This window comes from Pistacia vera, unplaced genomic scaffold, assembly GCF_008641045.1.
Source record: "Pistacia vera cultivar Batoury unplaced genomic scaffold, PisVer_v2 Contig160, whole genome shotgun sequence".
NCBI lineage: Eukaryota > Viridiplantae > Streptophyta > Magnoliopsida > Sapindales > Anacardiaceae > Pistacia > Pistacia vera.
Genome location: NW_022195685.1, coordinates 1,844,194 through 1,850,669, shown reverse-complemented (window position 1 = coordinate 1,850,669; position 6,476 = coordinate 1,844,194). Strand labels below are relative to the sequence as shown.

Below are 6,476 nucleotides of genomic sequence, written 5' to 3'. Positions count from 1 at the left end.
AGACGCTGAATGTGAAATCCAAAATGTTATCGCGACTATTTTTTAGACGCTGAATATGGAATCAATTATACTAAATTACTTTTTGCTACTAAAACATTAGTTGCAGAATGTGTTTTTTTAGAGCATTTCATATTGACCTCCAACGGAATGCAATTATGCTAAATAACTTTTTGCTACTAAAAAATTAGTTGCAGAATGTGTTTTTTTTTAGAGCATTTCGTATTGACCTACATTATACATTCAACATGAACAAAATAATGGACACAATATAAAAATCTGATCACTAAATCAAAAATCATATTTTCATACATATATATATATATAGTCCATACATGGATTTTTATGCATGATGAGCAATAAAAATCCAAAATGCACTATCACATGTGCATAACCCAAAAGAACAGCATGCACCCACATTTTCCTTTCTCTACCTATCTATCTGTGCATAACTAACAAAAAAATGCCCACCCATGTACACCATCTAACACATATATGCAAACAATCCTAAAAAGATGGTTCTACCCCCATATCAAAATATCTACTGTCCATACAACAACAAAATAACCATCAATACCGTTAGCATGTCAAGTGTCACCAATTGCGGTATTTGAAATAGTTGTAGCTGATGAGGACGAGTCTTCATCAGTTGGAGATGGCAAGCGCTTTCCAATTGGAGCTTTATCAGATTGCTGTAGTTCAAGGGTTATAGTTAGCTACTTCATCATCTCCAACAGGACAAATTGCTGGTGTTCAAGGCTTTTTATTTTCTCTTTTTGTTGATCAAATAAGATGAGCTGGTCCTCCAACTGTTTAATCTTATTTTCTTGTTGATGCACAATGCACCTTAACTCTGCTTCTGCTGCAGTGGATTGATGCTCAATCTATGAAAATGCAAAATTCTGGTTAAATCCGGAAGCTTTACCCAGAACTTCCTCACATATCTCAGCTTCTGTTTTTTCACTTTCCCCTGCTTGTGTTTCCTCTTGCAGCTCTATCATTTTTTCCTACCATCAATTGAATGCATAATCAATAAGTCAACCAACAAACTAAATAGCAACATAAAAGAAAGACTACTCAAAGTTCACAAAATATACTGCAGCACCAAACAAAAATAAAATTGATGGAGTAGAAAAGCTAGTATCTCACAGATTATCAATCTAAACTTCAAGCGTGTCAATGATCAAACTAAGAGTGAGATGGAATGCAGGGGTAAAAAATTAAGAATGGAAAGAAACATGACAGGCCATAACTTAATTTACATAACAAAAGGCAGTATATTCAATTGTAACACTACAAATGCCAAAAATTCTATATATTCCAAAGTGCGAATAGAATAACCTTATCAGGATTGGAAGCCCAATCCTTCAAGTATGACAGAAGCTTCAGAGCATCTGCAAATGGTAACGCCTGAACAGAAAATAAATATCAAACTTTCAATTAGAAATTGATCAACAGTAAAAATGATAAATGGATTACCTCAACAATCCAAGAACTACTGTAAAAACTATTTTTACTCACCCAATGAGAAAATATGTGAATTTTTTACATGCCTGACAAAAACTTTTTTGACTTTTAGAAGCAAAGGTCCAATTTTTCTTCCTCTTCTTTTTCTCCTTTGTCTGATTAGCAATGGTTTCTGAACCCACATAGTATGAGACTATTATAGATGCACTGGATTTCTTACTAGTTTATTTATTTATTCCAAGTGAGCCAAAAACTAGCATCTTTGAGGTAGAGAGGGAAAAAAAATATACCAAACTCCAACAAAATAAGAATTTAATTGTGGTGACAGTGATGAGATATAAGCTAAATACAACATTTTGATAAGCACCCTAACTTGGGCAACTTACATATGCAGAGCACTTAATCTAGAGCTTCAGTTGATACATGGGAAATGCAGACCTAAGGTATTAAATAAGCTGATAATAAAACTAACCTACAAAAGGTTACTAGTCAACTACATTAATGCTCATCAAGAGCAATTTATGAAAAGCATTGTACTCTAGATTTTCGTCAACACAAAATTGTAAATAATTTAGCACCATGAAATTGATAACATTTGGTTCCCCTATTTATATTGCTTTCTTTTTATCCAGAGAATAGAATACTATGCGGGATGGCAAGAAAATGAACGAAGCGCTATTGCTTACCAGCAAGGTCTGCTCCAGATCATTAGTCTTAACATTTGAGAGCTTACGGAGAACATAATGTGAGGGAGAGAGCCCAAGCATTCTTATATCTGGTTGAAACTCAGCAACATTTCCCCCTGGTTTTCTCTTCCTGAAAACCACAAAAATAAAGTATCAAATGCAATAAAAATGTTATAAGTTACTGTTAAAGTCAGCCCATATTTTATTATAGCAACTGTATTTTGTATACGAGATTGGCATCACACACTTAACAAAAAGCACTAGTAATTGCAGATTAACATAGAGAATTTAAAGCAAAAATTTTGAGCATTTGATCCTAATGATTAACATATTTACGGAAAACAATGCTTTTTTAAGAGCAATAACAAAGACATTCAGACTTAAAATTTGTCTTTAAAAAAACAAGATAAAACTAATTATTTGACTGTGCAACCTGAGGGAAACTACTCATGAACTCCTATCTTACCTCTCTTCATTATGAGAGAGGGAGTTTCATCAAAGAGGGTAAAAAGTAGTACAGTGCACAGTAACTCTTTCTTCTCTGATAAGTGTTGCAGTGGTTCTCTCATAAGGGAACATTAATATACCTCATAAGACTTAGGAGAAAACAGTGCAAGCACAAATCAGATCAGGATGTGCTATGGTTGCTAGATAAAAGGAATGTTACTATACCTCATGTTGAGCAATACAATCCAATTCTTCTTCTGCTATGTCTAGAGCTTGAATAATCAAATCAGTTGCTGTAAGGGTTTCTTGAGTTTTCTTCCCAGCTAAGGCCACTGCTCCCTCTTCTGGGAGTTCTTCCTTGGGTGCATACCTGTTTTCTGTTGCATTGTCAAGGTCAGACTCAAACATTTCCTCCAGCCTCTTTTCTTTCTCTTCCTGCATTTTCAGGACTCCACTCAGGCAAAAATTATGGAAAAAATAGAAAAGCCAAAGCTTAACATGATTACAATCAGGAGAAAGGAACAACAACATCACTTTCTTAATACCACATTATCACTGTAATACTCAGAGACAAGAAAGTACCTCAATGAAATTGGCTCTTCTGTACGATCCCAATGACGTATAGATCGGTCATGAGATCCTGTGACAATAAAATCACCACTGTTGCTGATCGCAAGACACCAAACATCTGCATGATGTCCTTCTAGAGTTAAAAGCAACTCAAACTTATCAGCATCCCAGTATTTGACAAGGCGATATTTCCCAACATTAAACATGTAATGGGTATTGCGAACAAATTGCACCGCCATGACATAGCCACAGCCACAGAAATAGGTTGTTTAAACAAATTTACTCCAAGTTCTACTGTGGCACTATTCAAATTCAATATACTAGAACATAATCTCATTATTCATTTATATAAATGCATCACCTATCAGCATGAGCTTAAATGGATTTATGACAGTCATCAAAATCCAACCCCCAAATCTTCAAATTAACAACAAACATAAAGATAGGAAGATTATTACAATGAAACAACCTAATTCATATTTGCAAGTCCTGTATGAAAAAAGACTTATGTTAGACAAAAGAAGCCATGGAAAACAGAATATTTATTTTTTTAAAGATTCAAACCAAAAAATTATAAATTAGATATTCTTACTATAATCCCACATATTGAAAGCAATACACAAGTCAAAACAAAGAAAAAACTAAAGTAAAAATTCAAATTGGGCAGTATTAAAGAAAACAATAAACCTTCACTGTGCAGTCCAAAAGTGCAGCAGCAATATACTTAGCATCAGGACTAACAGCAATAGCTAGAACATCATCATTCATCTTTGTAGTCCTTAGATTTGACAACAAGAGAGGCTTAGAGTCCTGTGAACCAACAGAATCAATTTAGCATTCTAACATATCATATACTAAAAATGCTAGAATCTCAAATCTCTATCATATTACAAGCAAATGTTTTAGGCATGAGCTGCTTTGATTTATTTGCATATATTATAGAAGTGGGAAAAAAAAAGGATAAACAAAAAACGAAAAACAAGCCACCTGGGCGGTTTGGGTTGGGTTTTAGGAAACCATTCAGGTTTTAATAGGTTGGATTACATTTTAGTGAACCTAACATAATATCTGCAGATTGGATGAATGAAGGAAGCCAAGAAGATCAAGAAAGATGTCAATTCAGTAAATAATGAAATGTAACTTCTGAAAACTATCCAAGTATACTACAAAAGGAAGAAATGAAACTCTTGTAACAAAAGGATGCAGTGTGGACAGTGTTCTCCTTTTCCCAGTATCTTAGTATTGATAGATAATTACCGGGCAATCCGAGCACATACATGCTTGTGATATTCAAAGACAAAGTAACTTGCAGAAACAAAGTTTCTTTATTAGTTGTTTTCCGTTAAAATACAAAGAGGTTGCCCTTTCAATCAAAATTGCGTTTTGGCCAAGCACAACCAAGAAAACAAATTAAAAAATTGAATTGAAAAACTTACATGTAAACATTAATGACAATACCAACTCCTTAGACGCCACTAAACCACCTGCATAAGCATCTGATCAAAATTGTTCCAGCCATGTGACCAATCTGGGGTAATATCATTTCTGCTCCCGATCTGGTTCTCTCCATGCAAAGAAATTACTTTGTGAGTAATGTAGAATATTAAGATCATGGCTCAAATGGATTGTGGTATTAAAGGATATTAAAATATGGTGGGTCGAGCAGATCAGTCAATAAGCAATTATCATATTGATAGAAGTAGCTTTTTCTGACAGTTGTGTTCTAAAGTCAAGGGGTGAATAGAGCCTAGCAGATTTTGAGTCAGGGAAAGAAGTTTCAAGAGCAACTCAACAAACACTACATTTACAACAACAAATTCCACTCTTAATGATAACATTTGATGCCTTATTCATTCAAAATCAATCTCCCTACATTGATAACATTTGATGCCTTACACATTCAATATTTTTGTGGTAATGAATGTATAAGGCATCAAATCAACATGTTCAACTTGGTCAATTACTGCTATCAACAATGAGTACCCACCATTGTTATCTTTTTTATGGATAAACGAAAACCCATCTCACATTACCAAATCATGTCGCCTTTTTCCATCCTTATGCTCCATTTCCTTGGCTTAAAATTTTCTTTCATAATTTCGGTGCTTTTTAAAATTATTATCAGAAAGAAAGTCAGAAATAGTTAACAGCCCTCAATCCCCTTGCTGAAGATGGTTTCACAAGGTTAACAAGTACAATTTCAAGGCTAAACACTTAAGTTGCGAACACTAAAAGCTAGATTTATTTATTGGCTTCGTTAGGAAATCAGTTGAGCTACTCTCGTGAGTAGGCCCCTGATACAAGGATGCTGGATTGTCCCTTCATTATGTTTGCCAAAATCAAACTGATTTTTAGCAGCCATTACAGGAAACCCAGAGCATTTTTCAAGAAGGTGATAACATTCTTTCCATGTATCAGTAACAGGAGATTGATAAGCAGTAATGTAACAAAAATCAAGAAACAAAACATAACAATATTGATTTACAAAAGAGAAGTGGCTTATTCCTACACGATGAAACAAAAATCAGTAACAAAACATAACAATATTAACCGGACGACGTCAAATTGAAAAAGACAAGAAACTAATCCTTACCTAAATCGAAGAGCGTGTTATGGGTTTGAGTTTAGATGGTGTCGCCGTCATCGTGACGCGACGGAGCTGGGTTTCTAGCCGTGAAACAAAGTTCCTGGAAAGTGGAGAGTGTGATTGCGTGATAGATTGTTTGGGTATGGAGTCTTTAGGCACTCGTGTGGGTGGTAAGTGAGAGAGAGAGAGATCTAATCAGTGGAGAGGTGTTGCAGTGGCAACTGGAGAAGTCTTGACTTTAGAGGAAAAATGTAGAAGAAGATGCGAACAGCGTGGAGAAGTGGAGACTGTTTTGCGTTTTAGGGTAAAATTAGTTTGGGGATTCTGTATAACTGGGTTTACTATCTATTTTATTTTGTTTAATTCTAAGTTTCAAAAATTTTTGTACAAAATTGTTAACTTTTTTATTTTTTTATTTTATCCTAAAACCAGGATTGAGGTTTTGCTTTTCTTTAATTGTAAGGATCTAGGGACTTTTCAATTTGTTTACTTTTTAAATTTTAAGGAAAAATTGTTTACTTTTTTATTTTTTTAAAATTGGAAATTCAATTATTTGTATTTTAAGAAAAAACTGGTTCGGTTCCGATTAGGTTAGGTTTCTACATTTTTCTAAACACCCCTACATTTGGGTGTTTGGGATATGCCTCATCAAAACTTACTGAAGTTAACAATCTCTGTCGAAATAGGCACAAAATAAGTGCCAGAGTCAGTAAACGAGTTCG

At 34.3% G+C, this 6,476-nt stretch overlaps 1 pseudogene; it reads right to left on the bottom strand.

Moving 5' to 3' along the window:
• Positions 1–776: 776 nt before the first annotated feature.
• LOC116125069 lies at positions 777–6,040 on the bottom strand (annotated as a pseudogene).
• Positions 6,041–6,476: the final 436 nt, after the last annotated feature.